This window comes from Mirounga leonina, unplaced genomic scaffold (genome assembly GCF_011800145.1).
Source record: "Mirounga leonina isolate KUSES-001 unplaced genomic scaffold, KU_Mleo_1.0 Mir_53, whole genome shotgun sequence".
In the NCBI taxonomy this organism is placed as follows: Eukaryota; Metazoa; Chordata; class Mammalia; order Carnivora; family Phocidae; genus Mirounga; species Mirounga leonina.
In genome coordinates, this window is record NW_023270807.1 from 36,717,679 (window position 1) to 36,744,222 (window position 26,544).

Here is a 26,544-nt window from a genome sequence, read left to right on the forward strand (position 1 = left end):
GATGCCATGAGACAAGAATAGTAAATTGCAAATGGTAGAATCTAAGTGATGAGTTTAATAGGTGTTCACTATAAATATTTTTTGAATTTATTGTATGTTTGAAAAATTGTGTAACTTTTTTTTTAGCCAAAAGCAACTATTTTTTTATTATGTTATGTTAATCACCATACATTACATCATTAGTTTTTGATGTAGTGTTCCATGATTCATTGTTTGCGTATAACACCCAGTGCTCCATGCAGAATGTGCCCTCTTTAATACCCATCACCAGGCTAACCCATCCCTTCACCCCTCTCCCCTCTAGAACCCTCAGTTTGTTTTTCAGAGTCCATAGTCTCTCATGGTTTGTCTCCCGCTCCAATTTCCCCCCCCCTTCATTCTTCCCCTCCTGCTATCTTCTTCTTTTTTTTTTTTTTTAACATATAATGTATTATTTGTTTCAGAGGTACAGGTCTGTGATGCAACAGTCTTACACAATTCACAGCACTCACCATAGCACATACCCTCCCCAATGTCTATCACCCAGTCACCCCATCCCTCCCACCCACCCCCTCCAGCAACCCTCAGTTTGTTTCCTGAGATTAAGAATTCCTCATATCAGTGAGGTCATATGATACATGTCTGTCTCTGATTGACTTATTTCACTCAGCATAATACCCTCCAGTTCCATCCACATCATTGCAAATGGCAAGATTTCATTTCTTTTGATGGCTGCATAATATTCCATTGTATATATATACTACATCTCATTTATCCATTCATCTGTCGATGGACATCTTGGCTCTTTCCACAGTTTAGCTATTGTGGACATTGCTGCTATAAACATCGGGGTGCACGTACCCCTTTGGATCACTACATTTGTATCTTTGGGGTAAATACCCAGTAGTGCAATTGCTGGATCATATGGTAGTTCTATTTTCAACTTTTTGAGGAAACTTCATACTGTTTTCCAGAGTGGCTGCACCAGCCTGCATTCCCACCAACAGTGTAGGAGGGTTCCGCTTTCTCTGCATCCCCGCCAACATTTCTCATTTCCTGACTTCTTAATTTTAACTATTCTGACTGGTGTGAGGTGGTATCTCATTGAGGTTTTATTTTTTTTATTTTTTTTATTTATGTATTTGAGACAGAGAGAATGAGAGAGAGAGAGAGCACAGGAGAGGGGGGAGGGTCAGAGGCAGAAGCAGGCTCCCCGCCGAGCAGGGAGCCCGATGCGGGACTCGGTCCCGGGACTCCAGGATCATGACCTGAGCCGAAGGCAGTCGCCCAACCAACTGAGCCACCCAGGCGCCCCTCATTGAGGTTTTGATTTGGATTTCCCTGATGCCGAGCAATGTTGAGCACTTTTTCACGTGTCTGTTGGCCATTTGGATGTCTTCTTTGGAAAAATGTCTGTTCATGTCTTCTGCCCATTTCTTGATTGGATCCTTTGTTCTTTGGGTGTTGAGTTTGATAAGTTCTTTATAGATTTTGGATACTAGCCCTTTATCTGATATGTCATTTGCAAATATCTTCTCCCATTCTGTCAGTTGTCTTTTGGTTTTGTTGACTGTTTCTCCTGCTGTGCAAAAGCTTTTTATCTTGATGAAGTCCCAATAGTTCATTTTTGCCCTTGCCTCCCTTGCCTTTGGCGATGTTTCTAGGAAGAAGTTGCTGCGGCTGAGGTCGAAGAGGTTGCTGCCTGTGTTCTCCTTTAGGATTTTGATGGACTCCTGTCTCACATTGAAGTCTTTCATCCATTTTGAGTCTATTTTTGTGCATGGTGTAAGGAAATAGTCCAATTTCATTCTTCTGCATGTGGCTGTCCAATTTCCCCAACACCATTTGTTGAAGAGACTGTCTTTTTTCCATTGGACATTCTTTCCTGCTTTGTCGAAGATTAGTTGACCATAGAGTTGAGGGTCCATTTCTGGGCTCTCTATTCTGTTCCATTGATCTGTGTGTCTGTTTTTGGGCCAGTACCATACTGTCTTGATGATGACAGCTTTGTAATAGAGCTGGAAGTCCGGAATTGTGATGCCGCCAGCTTTGCTTTTCTTTTTCAACATTCCTCTCACTATTTGGGGTCTTTTCTGGTTCCATACAAATTTTAGGATTATTTGTTCCCTTTCTTTGAAAAAAGTGGATGGTATTTTGATGGGGATTGCATTGAATGTGTAGATTGCTCTAGGTAGCATTGACATCTTCACAATATTTGTTCTTCCAATCCGTGAGCATGGAACGTTTTTCCATTTCTTTGTGTCTTCCTCAATTTCTTTCATGAGTATTTTATAGTTTTCTGAGTACAGATTCTTTGCCTCTTTGGTTAGATTTATTCCTAGGTATCTTATGGTTTTGGGTGCAATTGTAAATGGGATTGACTCCTTAATTTCTCTTTCTTCTGTCTTGTTGTTGGTGTATAGGAATGCCACTGATTTCTGTGCATTGATTTTATATACTGCCACTTTACTGAATTCCTGTATGAGTTCTCGCAGTTTTGGGGTGGAGTCTTTTGGGTTTTCCACATAAAGTATCATATCATCTGTGAAGAGTGAGAGTTTTGATTTCTTCTTTGCCGATTCAGATGCCTTTTATTTCTTTTTTTGTCTGATTGCTGTGGCTAGCACTTCTAAAACTATGTTGAATAGCAGTGGTGATAGTGGACATCCCTGCCATGTTCCTGACCTTAGGGGGAAAGCTTTCAGTTTTTCCCCATTGAGAATGATATTCGCTGTGGGTTTTTCATAGATGGCTTTTATGATATTGACTTATGTACCCTCTATCCCTATACTCTGAAGAGTTTTGATCAAGAAAGGTTGCTGTACTTTGTCAAATGCTTTTTCTGCATCTATTGAGAGGATCCTACGGTTCTTGTTCTTTCTTTTATTACTGTATTGTATCACATTGATTGATTTGCAGATGTTGAACCAACCTTGCAGCCCAGGGATAAATCCCACTTGGTCGAGGTGAATAATCCTTTTAATGTACTGTTGGATCCCATTGGCTAGTATTTTGGTGAGAATTTTTGCATCCATGTTCATCAAGGATATTGGTCTGTAATTCTCCTTTTTGATGGGGTCTTTGTCTGGTTTTGGGATCAAGGTAATACTGGCCTCATAAAATGAGTTTGGAAGTTTTCCTTACATTTCTATTTTTTGGAACAATTTCAGAAGAAGTGTAAGAACATTTTTGAGAAAAATATAGCACAATCAGTATATTATATATTTATCCATGAGCAGATATATATATACACATATATATAATGGGAATATTATTTAGCCATAAAAAATGATATCTTGCCATTTGCAACAACATGGAAGAACTTGAAGGGTGTTACTCTAAGTGAAATAAGTCAGAGAAAGACAAATACAGTATAATTTCACTTATATGTGGAATCTAAAAAACAAATGGGTAAACAAAAAAGCAGAAATACAGAGAGCAAATTAGTGGTTGCCAAAGGGAAGGGAAATGGAGAGATGGACAAAATGGATGAAGGGAATGGGAGGTACCTTCCAGTTATGGAATGAAGAAGTCACAGGGATAAAAAGTACAGCGGGAATATAGTCAATGGTATTGTAATAGGGTTGTATGGTGAGAGAAGGTAGCTATGCTTATGGTGAGCATAATGTAACATATAGAGTTGTCAAATTACTATGTTGTACATCTGAAACTAATGTAACATTGTGTATCAACTATACCTAAAAAACACATACACATACATACCAAAATAAGCAAACAAAAAGACACTTTCTCTAGCTGTCAGGTTATTACAGACTGGTTCCCTGCAGGGTTCAGCCTTACCACTGTGGGCACTGACCCAGCTTTCTACACTCAAGAGGAGCATGCCGGCCAGCTCAGCCTCAAGACTGCTCAGAGTTACAGTTTCTACCTTCAGGTAGAAGTTAATCTAAGTCTTGGAGAGAAAGGGTCATTGTGACAATGATGAAAATAAAATATTTTGTGAAATTCTGTCAGTGGTTTCTATCATTTTTGTGTTTTAATATTTCTCATATAGTGATAAAAGAATCAAAGTATAGTTTAATTTAGAGCAAAGGTCGGCAAACTTTTCCTATAAAGGCCAGATAATAAATATGGTTGATCCTTAAAAAAATGTGTGGGTTAAGGGCACTGATCCCTTACAGTCAAAAATCTGTGTATACATTTTGACCCTCCAAAACTTAATTACTAATAGCCTACTAGTTATCAGAAGTCTTACCTATAACAAAAGCAGTCAGTTAATGCATTTTGTGTATACATTATATACTGTATTCTTACAATAAAGTGAGCTTAAGAAGTGTTAAGAAAATCATAAGAGAGAAAATACTGTTACAGTACTGTACTGTATTTATCAAAAATAATCTACTTATAGGTGGACCCATGCAGTTCAAAACTGTGTTGTTCAAGAGTCAACTGTGTTGTTCAAGAGTTTTCTGTTTTGCAGGCCATGTAATTCTACTCAACTCTGCAGTTGCATATAAAAGTAGCCACAGACAATTCATAAGCAGATGAATGTAGCTGTATTCTAATAAATGTTTTTTCACAAAAACAGGCACAGGGCCAGATTTGGCCTGCAGGCTGTATTTTGCTGGCTATGGCTTAAAAAGATGATTAATTCCTAATTTTGCGGGGATAGTCCATAAAGAAAGTGTTACCAGTGAAGGGCAACACGGTTGCTTTGGATATTCAGTAGCATGTTGGTTTCCCAGGGCTTGGAAACAAAGTATCCCAAACTCCTTGGCTTAAAACAACAGAAATGTATTGGCTTGCAGTTTTGGATGGAAATCTAAAATCAAGGTGTTGAAAGAGTCATGCTGTCTCTGATGTCTCTAGGGGAGAATACTTCTTTGCCTTCTCCTAGCTTCTGGTGTTTTCTAGCAATTCTTAGAATTCCTTGGTCTGTAGATGTATAGCTCTAATGTCTGCCTCTGCCATCACATGACTGTCTTCTCTGTGTCTCTATGTCCAAAATATCCTCTTTTTATAAGGACACCAGTTATTGATTGAAGGCCCACTTTCCTCCAGTATGACCTTATCTTAACTAATTACATCTACAATGATCCTATTTCCAAATAAGATCACATTCTGGGGCACTGGGGGTTAGGATATATATATATATACAGAGAGAGAGGGAACGCAATTCAATCCATAACAAATAATATTATCATTTGGAAACAAGGAATCACCAAATCCTCTCTTGTCAAACACTATTCCTGACAATGGGGGTTCCTTGCTCAAATGATATATACAGAAGTAAATGTAGCCAGTGGGGACATGTAAAAGATTTTATTTTCAACTAGGCCAGTCCAGCACATCCTGTCTGGATGTGGTCTTCCATAGTCATCTGCACTGGAGGGTGTGATTTGAATCAAAGTCTCAGACAAGGCTCCTCCATCCCCTACACTCCAAATTCCCATCTGGTATACATACTCATCCTGGCTAGGTACACTGTGGGAAGAAGTTAGGGAGAGGAAGGAGGGTTTATATGTCAACTCTAAGAGCAGTACACATACATTGAGCCTCATAGCTATCTTCGATTTTTCTTCTTTTACATATATTACTTCTCTTCTTGCTCTCTGTGGTGACTGTTTTCTGGCTACCACCATACATCTGAATGTTTAGAGATTTGCCTGTAAAAAGGGGATCGAGAAATGTTAAAGGCTCTCAACAACTTCCTTCTTGATTAATCAAAAAAGTAGTAAAGAAATAGAAAGTAGAATGGAAAAACTAGAGCTCTGCAATAAAGTGAAGAGTCATTCAAACCATTTATATCATAAACAGTTGTGGAACTGGGAATCTACTTGTGTCAGGCAGAGGTTGGGTCGGTTCTCTGCAGTTGTTTGCCTCATACCAGTACTCTTCCATTCTTTCTGTATCGATTCTTATCATTTCTTGTGTCTTTCCTCCATTGCATCTTGTGTAGGCATAGCCAAATAAACATCATCCAGCAGCCTGTACATATAAAAGTGTCACACTTCAACACCCCAAGTAGTTTTGTTAGGAATCCTAGCCCTTTGCCCAGCAGGAAATCCTATTTTCTCAGGGAAACACCCTTGCCCTGGTATTTGCTGAGCACTCGGAGTTGCTTACCTCTGTTACCAGATTATTTCTAGCTGTGCTCCCCCCAGTAGTTTGTGGGTTTTTTGTTATCTCCTGTGAGAAGCCCTAAGAGGGAAGGGGTTTCCTTGTAAGGCATCAGAGATATTCTCTGCCATTCTGCAGGCCTGCTCCACTCATGATCATCTCTTTCATAGGTACTCCCAGACTTCTGGGAGTCTTTGTGACAAAGTTCTTGCCTTTTTACCTAAGCCATCCGCTTTCAAGAGGTTTCTGATATTGGAGGGCAGAGTGGGGAGTAGATTTGTGTTGAGAAACGGTCAAGGGGAGATTCACCCTGTACCTAATGGTTTTGTCCAAAATCGAAGGCTCTACTTCTCGGTGCAGTCCACTCTGCCAAACTGGCCTTCGCTTCTGATGACTTTCCTTCAGAGTATCCACCCCCATTTCATCATTGCTCCTGGTTTCCTCTTTTCCTTATAGAGAGACTTTTTGTTATTTTCATAGTGCCCATCTTACTTCCCCCAATGGAAGCATTCAAATGCTCTTTTTTTTAAAAAAGATTTTACTTATTTATTTGAGAGAGAGCACAAGTGGGGGAAAGGGTAGAGGCAGAGGAAGAGGGACAAGCCGACTCTCTGCTGAGCATGGAGCCCAGGAATCCAATGCAGGGCTGGATCCCAAGACCCTGAGATCATGACCTGAGCTGAAGTCAGATGCTTAACCTGAGCCACCCAGATGCCCCTCAAATGTTCTTTCTTTAGAATTTAGTTTTACAAATCTTCTATGCCTCAGCTTTCTCACTACAAATGGACAAGTTGTTTTTGTTCTTTTTGGAGAGAGAGAGAGTTCTCCCACATGAGTGGTGTTTGGGCCAGAGGGAGAAAGAGAGAGAGAGGAAATCCTAAGGAGGCTCCTCACCCAGTGTGGAGCCTGATGTGGGGCTCAATCCCATGACCCCAAAATCATGACCTGAGCCTAAATCAAGAGTCGGATGGTTAACTGACTTAGCCACCCACGCAGCCCACAAATGAACAAGTTTAACCAAATGATCTCTGGATGAAGCAGCTTGCTGGAAGAGAATGAATATTACTTGCTGAGGCAGATCAAGTTGCTAGTCTTGTCTTTGCCCAGAGCTTATTCTCTAGTTTGGGCAAGTCTAATGGCCTGAGCCTCTTCCTGCTAATTGAGAGAGTAGAACTAACGGATATCTAAGGTCCCTAAATAAATGTAGATTTAATTTATATTATGGAAGTCTTTCATCCTATCTGTTAATCTTAAATTCTTTCCTGAATCTCATCTGTTGTGTCCTCTCTTCTACATTGGCTGGGCTGCTTGACTTTCTTTGGTCATTTTTTATCAGAGTTCTCAGTTTATGGTGAACTTCATTATTGAGTTACATGAACTACATTATACTCAGTGGTGTTTAACCATAAATTAAAAATATACATAAAGACCAATGGCATCGCCAGATTTTAGTTTATTAATTAGTAGAGAAAATACAACTAACATTAAGTATGACCATAATTTGATAAATAGTAGAAAAGGCAATTTTTTTCAAAAATAAACATTTGACACTAACATTGGCTTTTGTGCCCTCTTTCAACACAGACTGGGGCCAACATATATACCTTACATCTTTCACATTCTATTAGGTGAATTATTCCTCCGGACTATTTACCTCATCCAAGGTCTCTTATGGAGAACGAAACCAAATCTCAGATCTGCAGAGACATATGTGTCAGGGTAGTAAGAAGAGAGAAAAGACAGCACAGCTGTGTCAATTCCTCATTGTCTTGAATTAGAATGTCTTTCTGTATAAGTTTTTCTTTAGATTCTTTTCAGTGGGTCAATATGAAGTGGGCAGATTGGAGCGTAACCCCAAGCTAGGCTTGGGAAGGTCTTATCTAGGCTTTGTCTTCAATGTAGAGGCTTTTTAATAATCATCATGGAGAGTTACCCAACATATGTTCTTCTCAGAGAGCACACAGAATGGATCAATGGAGGTATTTGGTACTTTGTATATAAAAAAATCTCAGAGGCTCAATATATGGCACTATACCAGATGTCATATTTAATCCCATTACTTATTTGAAGAGTTTGTCTACTATCTGTTCCCCAAAATCCCAACATATGCCACTGAATAGTGTTCAGAACTATTTGATCCTTAGATGGTAATATCTGTTTGTTTTGTTTATTTTACTTTGAAGTCTTCCTAATATCAGCAGTAGCTTAACTTTTGTTTTGTCTTGTTTATAAACCACTTAAATAGTTAATTCGATTTTTGTCCTTTTCAAGCAATGAGCATGAGTCTGTCACTCTGTCTGGGAAGTATCCTATTGTAACTGCCTCTGAACTTCCTGAACTCTGGCCAGCCAGTTTTGATATGTTCTCCAAAGGTCTGATTACTGAAGATAATTTCCTTTTGTTTGTGATAATACTTCCATAATTGCACTTATAAATGAAAGGGCAGAATGAATCCCTTCGAAACTAGAAACTCACAGATTTTATTATCTTGTGCTCAATCAAATTCAATTTTGCTTCCAATGCTTTTCACACTCTGGTCACATAAATGGGGCTGCATAGTTCTGTGACTTCTTTTCACTCTCTGTTTTGATCTCTCTTACTTAATGCGGATGCTCATTTTCAGGGCAATTCCTCCTTCTTAGGAAGCAAGATGCAACACTGGTAACAGATACCATCATACATGTAAAGGCAGACCAAATGATCATTGGAATGTAAAATCTAAATGGTTCAATGGCCTATAAAGAAAAGTGATTTCTGTATAGACTGAGAGAATGATTTTTGATCGAGTCATACTCCTGTAAGTCCTATCTTCCAACATGATTACTTCAGAGAGAAGTGCCCTGCATTAGACCATTAATTGCTGAAAGGGATTTCAAGAAATAGTTGTGGAGATAAAAGTCAGAAAACCTTATGGCTTTGGCTGTTTTATTAAACATCTTTATGACAAATTTTCTCACACTATGAAAGAAATCACTGATTTACTCTAAAGAGAACAGTGTGACAAAAACAATGATTGTAAAAAGCTTTGAAAATGTTAAACTGAGTATCTTAATGGAAAGAAATCATACCAACTCCCCAAATTTAAAGCAGCCTCCATTATAATTCAAAAACTGTAGATTCCATATTTCTGGTGGTTTTGTCAGCCCTGAAGTTGAGGTTGACAAACCTCTCAGTTAAGTTGCCCATGAACAGCTTGTTGTCTTCAAGCAGACAAAACCAAAACAACAACAAAAGCAAACAAACAAAATAACATATTTCAGTGTCTTTGTATTCTGGACTCTAGTAGTCCTTCCAGTAGTCCAAATATTTGAAGCAAGAAAGAACAATGAACTCCAAGGGGAAAAGAAGACTCCCCCACCTCCCCACCCCCAAAGAACACCTAATCTCCACTATTTAACTAGTTTTGTCAATAATGAATGTCTCCATGCATTTCGAATTATGGCCTCTAAAAGAGTCTCTTGATTTCTTTATAAACTGTTAAAAATATAAAAGAAAAAGAAATAGCCAAAATGGCCAACAAACATTTATTGAGGGTTTGTTATTTTAGTTTCAGAAGGTACACACAGGAGTATTTATATATGGAAATTGGGGTATAGTTAGTAATTGGAAAATTAAGTTGTAAATGGTTTTCCAAAGACATTTCCTCCTCTGAATCACTGTAGTGATTGTATAATAGCAGTGTAATATATTATACTACACTACAGTGCACTGTGATATAATAGCATCTCCGTTTAGATTCCAAACAAATATTTTGGCCTCCTGATACCAGAGCACTACTACTTCATTAATTTAGTAGAGCCTCCTTGTTGAGCTCTTGGCAGCTTTTATGGCTAGGACTTGTGACAAAGGACAGGATCATCCCCCTCCCCCAATATGGTGATTGTAGATTTGCAATCAGAAAGGGAACTTGTCCAACCTACTATAGATAAAAATATGTTCCTGGACTAAAAGTTAAACTGAGTATGTTCAACAATACTGAATCCCATACTATGAGAGAATCTGAAGGCAAAATCTTTAGGGATATGGATATTCCCATGTAGTGCATATATGGGGAAATAAAATAGTAAAGCATCAAGGTTCTGATACAAACAACACCTACCATTGAGACTGTGATTCAGATGTGATTGTCTAGTTCCTATATCTCTGACTACTAGACTTAGAACCAAGAAGCTGATTTGGATGTTAACAAAATTAAAAATTGGGAGAAAACATTCGGTGAGTTGATTTAAAGGCACTTCTTCCTCCCTTTTTAATACCCTCCATAGCATTGTTACTTTTTGTGTAAAATTGTAAGCCCTTGCACCTTAAACTTTACTTTTATTTTTTTTTTTAAGATTTATTTATTTATGAAAGAGAGAGAGCACAAGCGTGCACAAGCAAGGGGAGAGGCAGAGGGAGAGAGAATTCCAAGCAGACTCCCTGCTGAGCAGGGAGCCCCATGTGTGGCTTGATCTCAAGACCCTGACATCATGACCTGAGCCCAAATCAAGAGTCCAACACTTAACCAAATCATTCACCCAGGCATCCCTTAAACTTTACTTTTAAAACAATATTTATCAAGAGTATTTTTTTAAAGATTTTATTTATTTATTTCAGAGAGAGAGAATGAGAGAGAGCACATGAGAGGGGGGAGGGGCAGAGGGAGAAGCAGACTCCCTGCCGAGCAGGGAGCCCAATGCAGGACTCGATCCTGGGACTCCAGGATCATGACCTGAGCCGAAGGCAGTCGCTTAACCAACTGAGCCACCCAGGTGCCCTATCAAGAGTATTTTTAAGAAAGCTTTTATTCCCTTCCAAATACACACTGCTGAACACCTGCTAAAAATCTCTTATTTCTTCAGGGTTAACTTTTACTTACTAGTTTTTTCTGGGCCCTGAGTCTGTTATGTCTCTGCACATGCACTTAGGTTTCATTTTCTGTCGCTGTACCCTTCAAAGGCTATTACAGTGGGAAAGTCTAGACTTTTAAATGGTAAGAGTTCTTTTTTTCTCCCAGGAGAAAAATATTTTAATTCCACAAATACAAAGACTTTTTTTTTTAAGATTTTATTTATTTATTTGACAGAGAGAGAGAGCACAAGCGGAGCAGCAGAGGGAGAGGGAGAAGCAGGCTCCCCCAGAGCAGGGAGCCCGAGGTGGGGCTCGATCCCGGGACCCTGGGATCATGACCCAAGCTGAAGGCAGACGCTTAACCAACTGAGCCACCTAGGCGCCCCTAAATAGAAAGACTTTTTGACTACAATGCAAACTATCACACATAACCAAATCCATAGCACTAGGTAGCTTAAATGAAATTTGCATATAAATTATTTAAAACCTCAATAATAACCCTGTCATTACCATAGCTCTTGGGGTTATAGTTCATTAGCTGTATAGTTCATTAGCTCTTTGGGCTATAGTTCATTAGCTGGGTTATAGTTCACAAGTAGTGATACTAATCAAAGTGACAGATGATTTTGTGAGTGAAAAGTGAAAAGGGAGGAAAAACCTTTGGGAAGTTGCCATTGACAGAGATCAAGGGGCCCTAAAACTTTTTTTTTTTTTTAAAGATTGTTTATTTATTTATTTGACAGAGAGAGAGAGACAGCAAGAGAGGGAACACAAGCAGGGAGAGTGGGAGAGGGAGAAGCAGGCTTCCCGCTGAACAGGGAGCCCGATGCAGGACTCGATCCCAGGACCCTGAGATCATGACCTGAGCCAAAGTCAGATGCTTAACAACTGAGCCACCCAGGCACCCCAAGGGGCCCTAAAACTTTATATACATACATATATATATATAGATCATGTTTTATATATATTATAATATATATGCACATTTATGTAATATATATACACACATATACATACATATAAAAGATATATATAATATATATAACATATCATTATAAGCCACTGTTACTGTCTTTTGTGCTGCTGTCTCTACCTCTAACAAATTAATAAGTGTTTAAATGATATGTCCATAGCCCACAGCATCTTTCTGTTGGCTTAACAAGAGCCAATAAATGTTAGAGAAATATTTCACTAGAATACATAGACAAAGGAGTTACTCTTGTAATATGTGGGGTATTTAATTATTATTATTATTATTTTTAAAGATTTTATTTATTTATTTGACAGAGAGAGACACAGTGAGAGAGGGAACACAAGCAGAGGGAATGGGAGAGGGAGAAGCAGGCTTCCCGTGGAGCAGGGAGCCCGATGTGGGGCTCGATCCCAGGACCCTGGGATCATGACTGGAGCCGAAGGCAGATGCTTAATGACTGAGCCACCCAGTGTCCCTAATTATTATTTTTATTATGAAAGTGAACTGAAGGTTTCAATAGAAGTCTTGTGATGGTTTCTCAAGGATCTCTTCTGATTTTAAACAAAGGATTCCTTATTGGGGTCCAAGATAAACATAGATTTTTCTAATGAGTAAAAACTTGCCAAAATTTCAATATAAACATGACCAGAATGTGAGCTCTGGACATCAGAGACCACATATGATTTGCTCACCACTGTATGCCCAGTGCCTAGAACAGTGTCCAACTCATAGAAGGTGCTCAATTAATATTTGTTGACTATTTAATAAGTGAAAGTCAAATGTCTCCATGACTCAGTAAGTCTAGGAATGATTTTTGTTTAACTCTTGTACATCCATAATTGGATAAATTACAACAAATATAGGTTTAGTTTTCATACATATTTGATGTTCATGAACAAATATTTATGAGTGATAGAACAGGGGACATAATGAGATACAACATAAAATAACTCTTGCTCACGTTGCTGAAATGTTAATATAGAAAACAGACTATGAAGACAAAGATAAAAAACAGGGCAGGTCAAGAAAGTGATGGGAGGTGTTTTACCTAAAAACAAAACAAAACTTTAACATATAATGTATTATTTGTTTCAGGGGTACAGGTCTGTGATTCATCAGTCTTACATAATTCACAGCGCTCACCATAGCACATACCCTCCCCAATGTTCCTGACCCAGCCAGCCCATCCCTCCCACCCTCCTCCACTCCAGCAATGCTCAGTTTGTTTCCTGAGATTAAGAGTCTCTTATGGCTTGTCTCCCTCTCTGGTTTCATCTTGTTTCATTTTTCCCTCCCTTCCTCTATGATCCTCTGTCAAAACAAAACTTGTATTGAGTGAAGAAATGGTATACGAAAATCTGGGGAAAGGTCACAAATATGCAGAAAGAATGGTATGCAAAGCACCTGAGGTAGCAATAAGTTTGGCAAGTCCAAAGAACAGCAAACAGACTAGTGTCATTGGAAATATACTGAAAGAAAAGGAGAGAGATAGGAGATGACTTAAGAAAGAACGCCAGAGTGAGATCACATAACACTGTTTGGGTTTTGAACACAAGACTGATGCAATATTGGTTGTTTTGTATGTAAGAAACTGGTAGCTACATAAAGATAAAAACCAGTGGTAGGGAATGGATGTGATGGAGATAGATATTTGAAGTTCAATTGTAAGCACTAAGGTGAGCCCTACATCTGGATCCAAGGCAAAGACAAAGTGATGCTCCAGGAACTCGGCCTTAGAATGGAGTGTGGTTTGGAATTTAGCAGGTGTTTCTTTGCACTTCAGGCACTTACTGAAGGTCTACTGGTAGTGAAAAAGGCAAAGCTATCTGTAGCTCTGTGTTTTTAATCCTCGGAACTTAAGTTCTTTTTTGTGTATTGCAATAACTTCTCTGCCATGGCCAAGAGTTACTCAAAGCATTCTTACACTGAATCTTCTGGGACTCCAGTTGTTGGAACTCCAAGGGAAAATTGCTCTCCCCACACTGAGATACTGCCTTCCGGGGTGTAGGTATATGTATGGTCCACCTGATAACTTTGTTACTGCTCCAAACTTTCAATTAGGTTTTGCACTGGTCTATGATTGGAATCACCACTGTAACATGAGCTGCCTAGGTAAAGATTAATGAGCTGCCTGGAGAGTTGATCCTCAGGGATCTCTTTAATCTTATTTTCCTGACTCAATCTATACAAACCTCTCCCACAATGCAGTTAAAATCATTAAATAACACATACCAGGAAAAATAAAGGGGCACACACTGCACATGCAGATCTTCAACAAAAGGCAGCATGGGTATTAAGTGTTTTGGCTTCTTTCCCAGCTCAGTAATGATTAGTGAAGTCGTGTGTAGAAAATATTTGCAGCATGCAAAATTTCTGAAGCTGTTGCTAAATCAAAAATGAATGCAAATAATGTGTAGTTTGCAAAGCTTTAATTAGTTCAACCAGAAGGATGACTATTTGCATTGATATGACAGGACTTCTGGATGAATACTTTTAAATTGTGATAGACCAATGCTGTTACATCATTAAATAAATTATCTCAGTCTGTAAAATTTTGAAAAATGGAGGCCTAAAGTCAGAATTGCAGCGTTCAATCATTTAATTCTGCAATCATTGAGTACTTTCCTTGTACAAAACCCTTTCCTAGTAAATACATGAACTGTATGTTGATTTTGGATAAAGTGGTATTTCTTATTAGTACATTACAATTGATCTCAGGGGTGATAAAGCACTGAGTCAATGTTGCTAACATTTTTTTTTTTTAAGATTTTTTTTTTTTTTTTTTGAGAGAGAGAAAGAGAGAGAGCACATGAGGGGGGGAGGGTCAGAGGGAGAAGCAGACTCCCTGCCAAGCAGGGAGCCCGATGCGGGACTCGATCCTGGGACTCCAGGATCATGACCTGAGCCAAAGGCAATCGCTCAACCAACTGAGCCATTCAGGTGCCCTGTTGCTAACATTTTTAAAGTGATTTTTATGCAATATGTATAATTTGACACAATCTCTCTAAATAATTTCCCATTTTTATCAGCTCTTGCCACCAGAAGAGGGACTGAAGAGTACTTTAGGAAGATCATTTCTAAGTTAAGACACATATGAAGGACACATATGTGTAGTAACATAGAAGTTACTAGAAGAAGAGTAGTATATACATAGAAGAGTAACATAGAAGAAGGTTTTGATTAATGAAAATAAATATTAAAAGTATAGAACATTGTAAAAATGTAATTTCAAAAATTAATTCAAAGTTTAATATAATTATAAACAAAATTCTGATGGGATTTTAAAATTAAATGTGTCAAAGTGCTTCAACTGTTCATATAAAAGCATAAATGAATAAGAAGAGCCTCCCAAAATGTTGAGAAAAAAAAAAGATCAATGAGTTCATGCCCTTCCAAGGATTACATGTACTAAACATATGATTATAAGATGCACTCAAAAAGTCTTGCAACAAAATGGATAGTAGGAAAAATAATCCTGACATTGCAGTAAGTTAAAATAAATTTGTGTCACAAATCAGTGAAGAAGCAATTAGACAGAGTAATTAACTTATTGCAAAAATATAATCAAATCTTTATTCCCATAGCTTAACAAAATAAATTTTAGATGCATAGAGTTAAATATGCAAAACTAGACTCATCTGAAAAAATTTAAAATATATGTGAATATATATCTGCTGTCAGGATAGAAAAAAATATTGTAAGCACAACTGTCATGAAGTAAATTCTCTGCTAATGAACTTGTAAGTTCAAGGCAATTCAGTTCAGTTGTCCAGAAGTGTTTTCTGAGAACTCGATGAAATGACCCAAAATATATATGAGAAAATAAAGGTCTTTGAAGATCTACAATTTTGAAAATGAAGAGCTAAGGGCTGAGGAAAGATGTTTGACCTTCTAGACTTTATAAAACAAGACTGATTAAAAGTGTTGTATTAACACGTGTTGACAAATGGACCTGCTTAACAAAATAGAAAGGCCAAAAAATATGCAATGGTGTTACAAATCAACATAGAAAAAAATGACTATATAGTTGATGGTATTAACAAAATTAGCTTATGATCTGAGGAAAGATAAAGTTGAACTTCTGTATCACTCAATATATATAGAAATAAACTTTTTAAAGGTATTAAATATGAAAGTAATAATATTAGAAAAGCAAAATATGGAAAGAATATCTTTGTGACCTTTGGGGAGGGGAGAATTTCTTAAGACCCCCAAAGCATAAGATATAATGGGGAAACATGGGTGGATTTTACTGCAGCAAAAAGAAAGTTGTCTGTTCCACAAACAACAACACACGGCATGAACAAAGATGTAATACATGAGATTAAATGTAAAGAATACAAGAAAGAATCAACATCTAGAATATATAGGAGCTTCTGTAAACCAGCAAGAAAATTAGGAAGTTCAAAGGAAAAACTGAGCTAAGGATAGAAATAGAAAATTCAGAGTAGACCCCCCTTCAGCTAAGAAGAATAGGAAAGAAAAATGTTTAACTTCACTAATAAGTAGAGATATAAAAATCAAATAATAATGAAATACTGCTTGATACCCAGCAGTATGGCAAAAACTAAGAAGTTGCATGATACGAAATGCTAGTGAGGCTGTGGGGGGAAACAGGGAAGACTTAGACTGTAATGGTGAAATTGTAACTGAGCAGCAATTTTCAAAAGCAATCTGGAAGTACAAAGTGAGATTACATATTTATATACTCCATGGCCCTGTGTGATACCCTCTATAACTATATAATCCGCCCCTGGGTAATGTAGCCTCCAGAAATCCAGCATAGATTCATAAGGAGATGTAAAATTATGCTTATCACAATGTTTTGTTTGTTCGTTTGTTTATTATCGTAGCAGGATGTTGCAAACCATCTATCAGTCAACCACAAGGAATACAGATAACGAAAGAGTGGCTGCACACCTGGGGTTCCCTCCAGAGGCTGACCTTCAGACAAAAGCTGAGGAAACCAAAATCCCTTCTGAGGCGTAGAGGTAAAACAGGGCAGCCTCTAAAGAGATGCTTTCAAGTCTGCTACTACCATGGGCAATTGAAGTTTAATCTCACAGACAGGCGCTGGAAAATTGTGGAAAACACATACCTCAGAATACTCTCAGCCCAGGATGAGGGAGCAAAGGTATTTATGTACGCACATCCAAGAGCAATTATTAAGTGGTGCCCAACGGATGTTAATTTCCAGGCACTCTGGTCTGTACTGCACTTCAGCAAAGTGAATTCCTGTAGCCCAAGGGCCAAACACACCGAGGCTGCAAGAGTCAGCCATCTGAAATTTGTCCGGTAAACACAAAACGGCAAGAAAGTCAGAGGGGATAGGCAGAACGCCAGCAAGCATCTGCTACAGTGATTGTTTAAGAGACTTAATACTACACTGCAATTATCAATATTTGCACATGGCATCTTGGGTAGATTTCAAAATCAAGGTTGAATGAAAATTAAGAAAAACAATGAATGTTTATAAAGACACACATAAAAAAAAATACTGTTTGTTTTCTAACTACACATACACCCAATACATACTAGGGAAGAAAGAGAGGGGTAGTATGTAGATTGATGTTGATAGCCATAAACAGAAGGTCATAATCAATATATTTCTGGGTTTTTGAAAAAACAAAGTTTGCTGTATGACAAAGAAAATCAAGCCATAAATAATGAAGCGGGAAAATACCACAGGTGTAACAGGGATTTTTCTATAATCTGTTGAAAGCATGATGAATTGTATATTAAAAAAGGAAGAATCTCAGAGAAAAATGAGTCAAAGACATCAACAAATAATTTGTAATATATAAAATCATGAGTAGCCTTATAAAAGATAGCAAGCATAAAAACGGTGCAGCTATTAGTAATTAAAGAAAAACAAATGCCTCAAAAGCAATGAAATTCTCTTATTTTGGCTTCTCAAGTTAGCAAATACCTAAGTCAATACTTGCTTCCCAGGATATGACCACAGAGATCCTTCCAGACATGTATAATTTGATACAACCTTTCTAGAAAGCAGACAATATTCATCAAGAACTTTACAAACACACTGACCCTTTAACTCAATAATTTTATTTCTGGGAATTTAATACAAGGATAAAATCAAAATAAAACCCCACAATTTTGTAAAATGTAGTTCATCACTGTGTTGATTTTGGTAGAAAATACAAGGTAAGACAGTTAATTGAACATGAAACTATAGGGAGATGGTGAAATAAATCACGTTGTATATAGTTGTTGCCAGTTCTGCAGAATCTATGATGTAGGAGCAGAGTTGATCAAAAACACTCTCCTACAACCCGCGCCCCCCCCCCCCGCCCCCTGCCGCCCCATCTGCTCTCTTCTACACAACCACTTCTGGCAAGTGTTTGTTAAACAGTTTATCACTTATCTACTAAAACCAGGTTCTACCTTAGCTGTGGTGATAAACAAAGTTCCCTGTTTTCAGGAAACTTACATTCTTCTACCTGTGGGATAAGGGACGTGCATATCAACTGAACAAATATATCAACATGATTGTTCATAGAGTGATTGTTCCCACCAGGGGAGAAGATAGCTGGGGGGGCCACGATTTTTATGAGGGCCAAATTAGGAAATTTATTAGAAGGTAATGGAAAGTGTCTTAGAAGTATTTTTTTTTAAAGATTTTATTTATTTATTTGACAGAGAGAGAGAAAGCACAAGTAGGCAGAGTGGCAGGCAAGGGAGAGGGAGAAGCAGGCTCCTTGCTGATCAGAAAGCCTGATGCGAGGCTCGATCCCAGGACCCTGGGATCATGACCTGAGCCGAAGGCATAGGCTTAACCCACTGAGCCACATAGGTGCCCCTCTTAGAAGTATTTTAATGTTATACAGGTAAAAACGATATTAGAGAGAACAATAGTAAGTTGGAAATAGGTATTGTGTAACATTCAAGGAGAGTGGAGGAATGGAATGTGTCCATACTTTCTATCTCAGGAATTCCTTAAGGTGGTTTCCATGGAGCTTTGAATCTGAAGTATTGCTGTAGTCAACCTTGTGCCTAAAACTTGCTACCACCTTCAATAGACATTCTGTCCTAGGAGAGTAATCTATTCTCCTAATAAGAATTTGGTCCTATACAGAACAGTGGTTAACTGAACATAACAATAATAATAAAAAAATTAGTTCAAAAATAAAAAGTGAAGATTAAGTCAATGATTAAAAAAAAAATCTTCAGTGGATTAGTAAGAGAGTAGGAGAGGGATTTTTTTTTTTTTTTAACCTCTGGGTATAGTTTTTATCTGAATGTGGTATGTGGAACTGCTTCAGCCATGAACTCAAGGATGAAACCAACATTGTTATTGACACAGTAGAGAAATGGGAAGAACCCGAGAACTCAACTTATTCCTAAGCAAAAGAATCAACCAACCTTGATGTCAACCAACTTCCAGTAATGTCATCTCGCAAATGTCTTTGCTATTTGAGCCACAAGTTGCAGCTAAAAGCATCCTTATTGATATCACTGCCACGGCCAGCTGGCTTTTGCATCTGTCCACAGAGCAACTTTCCATAGGTTTTCTCTGACTGCAAATCTGATATCCATCAGCCATATCTGGCAGCAGACTAAGCCGAAGTTTACTGGTTTTATTGTGCAGGTGAGTAAGTGGCAAGTGTGGCCTATGATTTTGAGAAACGACTTGAGATGGTCCTAAATATCTGCTGGCAGGCTCATTTTTGTTTATTGGATGCTTTCATCGGTGGATTTTAAAATGTTACATCAATTAAGAAGTTCTTCCAAGATAAATTAGAGAAGGGATGTATATGGACATAACAATAACACATTTATTTTAGAAGAGCATTTTAGAGGGATGGGAAATATGACCTCCTTTTTTATATAGCATATGGGTTTGCAATACTGTACATTTTTAGACCCAATTATATCACTATGCCTTTTATATCCAGTGCAAATTCAGTACTTCCCATTCCTGTTTAGATCGACACTTCATAACCAACAACCATAGCAATGCCAGCCACTTGGGCCAGCTGAGCAGAATCATAGCCAAAAGAGAGAAAAAGGAAAAACAAAAAAAAATTTCCCAGCAAGAAATAAAATATGTGACAAGAAAAAGAATCTGGATTTTACACAAAAATAAAATTCCTTTTGAAAGTAATCATACATATTCTTTAGCCTTAAGTAAAGATATAAACTCAGAGGTAGTAAAAAAGGACAGGGATGAGAGCTTTTTAGTAAGTAAGGGGAGTGATATCCAGATCGAATATGCCCTCTGAAGTATGATACAGTGCAAGCCCTCTTAGTTTGTACTTCTCTGGCCAAGCCCTAAGCACACTGGTTTCCACTGGCAGGTGCAATGCCCCAGTGTGTACGTGTATTTTACTACTCCAGCTCAGGCAACCAGAAAGGTGTGTGGTTGGCAGAACTATGGTCAGAGCTGTGCTTGGCATGAATGTCAGTTTGAGCAGGGAGCTCTGGTTTGGATACTGACGTTGGGATTTCTCATATTTTGTGACTGTGATTCACAATATTCCACTGGATGCAGAGAAATTTGACATTCCACAGACTCTCTAGAATAAGTCAGGCTCCATGAATTCAGTAAGAGACATTTGGTTTCAAAGAAGCTTCCCCATACTTAAAGCTAGAAGGCCAACCAGCACTCAGGGAGATTGGTTAGTTTTTCTTTCCTTTTACATTTATAAAAGTTGCACCCAGCTTCCTAACATCACACATTACCTTTAAAAAGAGATTCGTCTAAAAAATGAATGCTTGCAATTAACAAAAGAAAAAATAAATAATAGAAGAAACGTCGGGAACGTGGAACACAGGCTGAATTAAGCCTCCCACCATTTCCTGTGTGTTGGTTCAAGTGTGATCTTGACTTATGCCATGAAGCTGCCCTGACACAGATAGGATAAAGGGCTATGTCCTATTTTCTCTGCTGCATTCAGATGGTCTTGTACGTTGAAGTTACCAGCGAACTGGGAGCAATTCAGTCTTTTTGGAAGGTGGAGGAGGAAGTTGGGAGAATGGCACAACTAGGGCGCACATGTATCCAGAGTCAAGTGCACGCCAAGGGCTGCAAGAGTGAGACTTGAACAGAGCATATGGGGAAAGGAGGTCACATTTTCCTCAGATACCAGACTTGCTGCCTGCTTCCCTTTCCACGGCCCGAGTTGGGTGTGACCCTGAATTAAGCAAAAGGGGTTAGCTCCCAAGGGATTCTAATCCAGGAACATCAAGGGAGGCCACTCCTGGTCCAAACAGTTCCCGACTCCGTTCACACTCAGGTCATGAACTTTTTCTGAATGAAATCTCTTAGGGTATTTTCTAGGAAATTTCTTTGAATTTAATCTCTTTAGTTCCTTGTGCAAGGGCACAAAATTTCTTTGAACTAAATCTCTTCAGGTCTTTGTGTAAGGGCATTTTGCTGCACATGCTAGTGCTTGTGCAGTGTGGACTCTGAAATCACACTGCCTGACTCACCACTGCCTGGCTTAGAGACTTTGGGCATGTTGCTTAACCTGTTACTGTCTCAGTCCTTCATCTGTAAAATGCAGAAAAAAACAGTGGGTATCATCTGGGGTTGGATGAGCATCGGAGATGTAATACCCTCAAAGCAGAGTGCTTGGCACACAATAACTTCTCAATAGTCTTTGTATCATCATTCACACAATTTCATGTCACTGAATATATTCTTCAAGGAGAAGGGAAAGGAGAAGGAAGATGAAGCTTATTTCATGATGTTGCATAAGGCCAGCCTGAAAAGAGCACTTTCTTCCAAGCAAGATGATGACAATGAAGACAACAATTATGAGTTATTTTAAAATTCTTATTGCTGTATTATATTTTTAAACAAAACGGGAAATGTTTTGTCACATAATTCATCATGAGACTGGTGACAAGTGGCTCAGAGCATCTTTATCAAATAAACAGTAATACATAATAAATCCTTTAAGTCACCATTTAAGGATCTTTGTATTCCAACTCCTGCATTTCTAGATCTGTTTATATTTGTGTTCTATCAGCATATTTGCACCCTTCGTTGGCCATTTCATTTCAAAATGGTCTCACTGGTATTCTAGGCTCTGTGTGAACCAGAGAATACACAGGGAAGGGTCCTTGGCTTCTGGAGCTCCAAACCACTGTGCTGCCTTTGCCATATGGATCAAGTACAAGTCTCTAGGAGAATGTTTCAATATTTCAACCTGATAGTCTTTCTTCCAACCAACACTATTCTCAGACATATGGCCTTAGCTGGCCAAATGTCATCTCTTCTGAATAGGTCAGCCTGCAGCTGCAAAGATCTCTAGAGCTATTGCATCCTGGAGTAGCATGACATTTTGTGGTTCACTAGAGCTAAATACAATTCTCAGCTGCTGGGACCACAGATTCAGTTATTGACTTGACCAATCCTGGCTTCACAAAAATTCGCAATTTATGCTTAAAAGGCTAGTGGTACTACTGAGTATTTAGTAGATTTGAATTGATTCCCAAACACCTGAGCGATTTTGCAAAACAATTCAGAGAGAGATGTTTATTAATTTAATAAAAATAAACTTTAGTCATCATTTTCTTTGTAATTGTAGAGATATATAATAAAATATGTATAATATATATGTATATTATTAAAATGACACTGATTTTAACAAACATAACAGAAATTGTCTTTTCAGGTCAATACTTTGCCTTTTCTTTGCAATTCTACATTTACCCTATTACTTAATACAGTTTTTGAAGTTTTTTTTTTTTCTGGGAAATGCTTTTATACTGATTTTTCAGACATGTTTATAACAATTTTACATTTATACTTTGGTCAACATTAAATTTTATTACTCACTTATATTCTTTCATTTTTTCATTCATTTATTGTCTTAGCAAATCTTAAAAGGAAAACAAAAACAAATCTTGATACAGCCTTCTATGTCCCAACCTGAAATTTAGCACTGGAATTCTAGAAATCAAGATCTAGATGCTCCTATCCTTAAATAGTGATGGGCTAATAAGAAAATTGAAAGGGCCATTTCTAAAATAAATCTCTCTCAAAAGACAATGAGGTGCAAATGAGAATATTCAGATAAATTTGTCTCTGAATAATGAGTTCATTATTCTAACATCTAACATGAGTTATACCATGAGTAATACCAGGGAGCAGTTCTACTTAGGAATATTCAAATGTTGTATCTTCCCAGGGTAACAATTTTGAGCTTAGTAAATAAAGTCTGGAATTTTTGCTCAAAACAAGCACTACTTCTTTATAGCTGTACTTTACTTTTACACATGCATTACTTCTCTCAAGAAACCTGCATAACTTTAAAGCCCAGGTGATCTTTACACAGCCTCCAGATAGAGAGCAATGCATCATGTTTTCTCCATTTTGTGGAAACACAGTTAAGGGATTTCCCCCAAAAGATAAACAAGTCACTGATGAAACAAAAAATACAACCTAAATATCCACCTGCAAAATATTCTAGTTCTTACACCAGAGTTCCAGGTACTTGCACATGAAATTATACTTGAATTCTTCGAGGATTCAGAGTCCACAAGTTAGCAGTTATTCTTATTACAAAGATATCAGGCTTTCTGGATAAACCCAATCCTCATGAATTTGTTAAATGATGTCATATATAGGTAATCTTCTGTGAGCTCTATTGTTTTATAAAATGGAAGCTAAGACTGATGTTTACTGAAAATTAATGTTGCTTAAGTTATGCAGTAAAGGACAAGCATCAGTAGGTTAGAACAATTGTGAATCCTTGGGAAATAATTCAAATTATACATTCCAGATAAGATATTCAACCACTTAGGACATCCACTGACCAGGAGCTTCTCATGTTTGAATGTGCTTGTGAATCTTGGGGCACAGGGAATGAGAAGGTGGGTCTCATTAAAATACAGATTCTTATTCTACGCGTGACCGATTGGCTCTGTGTGCTCAAGCCCCTCTTCTGTATTCTGTGTTTACCAGGTTGGTCTGTGGTATACTCTGCCAATGGAACACAACACATAGACTCAATGGATGAAGGAAAAAGAGCACCTTCTTTGTTGTTTCCATTGGGCTTCTTGCCTCCTCCATGAAGGTCATTTTAACAATACCATTTCACACTGACAGGGTAGTGCCTTCCTGTAGCAGCAGCTGAATCCAGTTCAGATTTTCTAACATTTGTTGAACCAGCTTCACTTCACCACAGGAAACCAGCCCTCATCCATAGAGTTTTCATTCAGAGATGTGACTTTCAGATTCAGCTGAGATGCCAACGCCAGCTGCCCAGTTGCCTCTCCTCAGGACTATGGGTCCCAGCCAATGTGGTCCCTTCTTCTTGTTCAGGGTCACCAGCATCAGCGGACCAGCATGCCATTTTTTTTTTTTTAAGTGGGCTCCACGCTGGGTGTGGAGCCCAACACAGGGCTTGAACTCACAACCTTGAGGTCAAGACCCGAGCTGAGGTCAAGACCCGAGCTGAGATCAAGAGTTGGATGCTTAACCAAATGAGCCACCCAGGTGCCCCACCAGCATCCCATTTTCATTGGTCTGGATTTCAGCTCCATGGCGCCTCTCCATGCTCCCAATATTTAATAATTCAACCAGACCTGGGAGTCAGAGATTCTCTGTAAAACCATTATATCCATAATACCTCTGTGTTTTCTTTTTGCTTTTCTAAGTTATCTATGTAAAAACTTTAATTCTAGTTTTTTTTTAATATTAAATTCTATCTGTTTAAATGAAAGGCGTGTCCTTTGACTGCTTATTGGACCTCAACTGATACTGTAGGTCTGGGATGGGCCTTGATATTCTGCATGTCTAACAAGCTCTCAGTGATGTTAATGTCTCTGGTCTAGATGTCACACTTTGGCAAAGCAACATGACTGGGAAATTTATGAGAGTTCTTAGTATATGGTATTTACATATACACCAAGTGGTAAATGTAAACACTGAACATTTATAAGTGCAAAGATGAACAATATTTGTAAATATTAATGAGTGCCTTGAAAACGAAGTAACTACCCCCAAACATCTCACCCCAAACATCTTGGGATGATAGCAATATGGGCACATTGAGAAACATCTTCGGATCTTGAGAGAAGAGGAATCCAGATAAACTCAGAACAGAAGTCACTCTCTGACACGACCCTTGTTTCATATGGAATGTGTGTACAGGTTGGAATATATTTGTAAGTGGAGCATTGTTTTAGAAAGGGACTTAATTTGAAAACTGGGAAAAAGAAACCAATGACTTGAGCTGCTGAACTGGATATAATGATTTGAAACACCTGTCAGCATTTAAATGTATACGCCAGTAATATGTTTGGTAGAATCTTTCATACCCAAATACATAGATATTTAACTAATTAAATAGGATTCCAAAATACATACAATATGATATGTTGAGAAATAAGTGCCCAGTTGATAGGAATAGGACTTCAGACATGTCTGAAATCCATTTCTAAGAGGGATTATCAGATTCCAGAAAGATCTATTAAAAGCTTCTGACTCAACCCAGCAAACTGAACAAATTCAGGGATGTGCTAGGAATGCCTTGTACTAGCCATAAAAGCCTTAAGTTCATAGGAGGCATGAGTATGAATGATTCTGTGGCCAAATGCACTCATCATCCAATCTAGTAGACTTACTGTTGTAACCTGCTACACCAAGGCTGTCAGGGCTGCAGACAGGATTGCCAAGTCATCACAGAACACCCAAGAATGGCCACAGAGATATAAAGGGACCCACTATTCTATGATAAAAGGAGTAAGTTCAGTTTCCCAAAAGAACCCAATAGGATTATCATCCTGTTGAGGGGGTTACAGGCATGGGGATCTATTTTCTATATGGATGATGCTGCTTTTACAAAGTTACATGGTTATATCCTTAACATATATTAAAAGAACTAATATAACCTGTGACTTTTATCATCTTTCCTTCAGTCAGTTACACTTGTGGCAACTATGTAGTATTCAAGAATGCAGGCATTTTTAGAATTTAGACATTCCTTCAGTAGAAGCCTGCAAAAAAGTCATGATAAGGAAAGGCAATTTAAATATTTGCCTAGAGAACCAGATACGTTATTTTGGAATTTGTATATCTGAAGAGGGTCTGTGAGGATATTGTTCATCCTGTTTACCAAGCTGCTGAACCTAGTACCTGGGAAATAGCAAACTTCCAATAATAAGCCTTGAAAAGTAATGAAATATGTATTTAATGAGTTATGAATCATCCTAGCTCAAGAAATTAGTTTCTATAAGGTAACTAGATATTGGTATTCTTAGGCAGTAAGTACTTAGGAATAATGAAGCCCAGTGAAATAGTTCTGTTGTACCAACTTCCACTGAAATCTGTTAATGATGGTGACCAGGTGGGAAGAGTATGACAATGAAAAAATAATCTCTGTCTTAGGAAAGAATACAGAGAGACTAGAAATGAATAAACATGACCCTAGAAGAATAATTTCCATAAATTAGAGGATGAAGCATTGTATATTGGACCTTTTGAAGGAATTGTACTTGTAATCCAGATAGTTGTTCAGTTTCCCACAACACTTTGAAATATGGAATTGCCGACTTCATAAAATGGTCCATTTCATAGTTGATCGCTTTAAATTCTTTGAAAGATTTTCCTCGTGGAAGTCAAAATATGTCTCCTGGTACTCTTTGGTACTAGGTCGACTTGTTAAAGCAACTGATATGCTAGTAAGTCTTTTACATGGCATCATGTC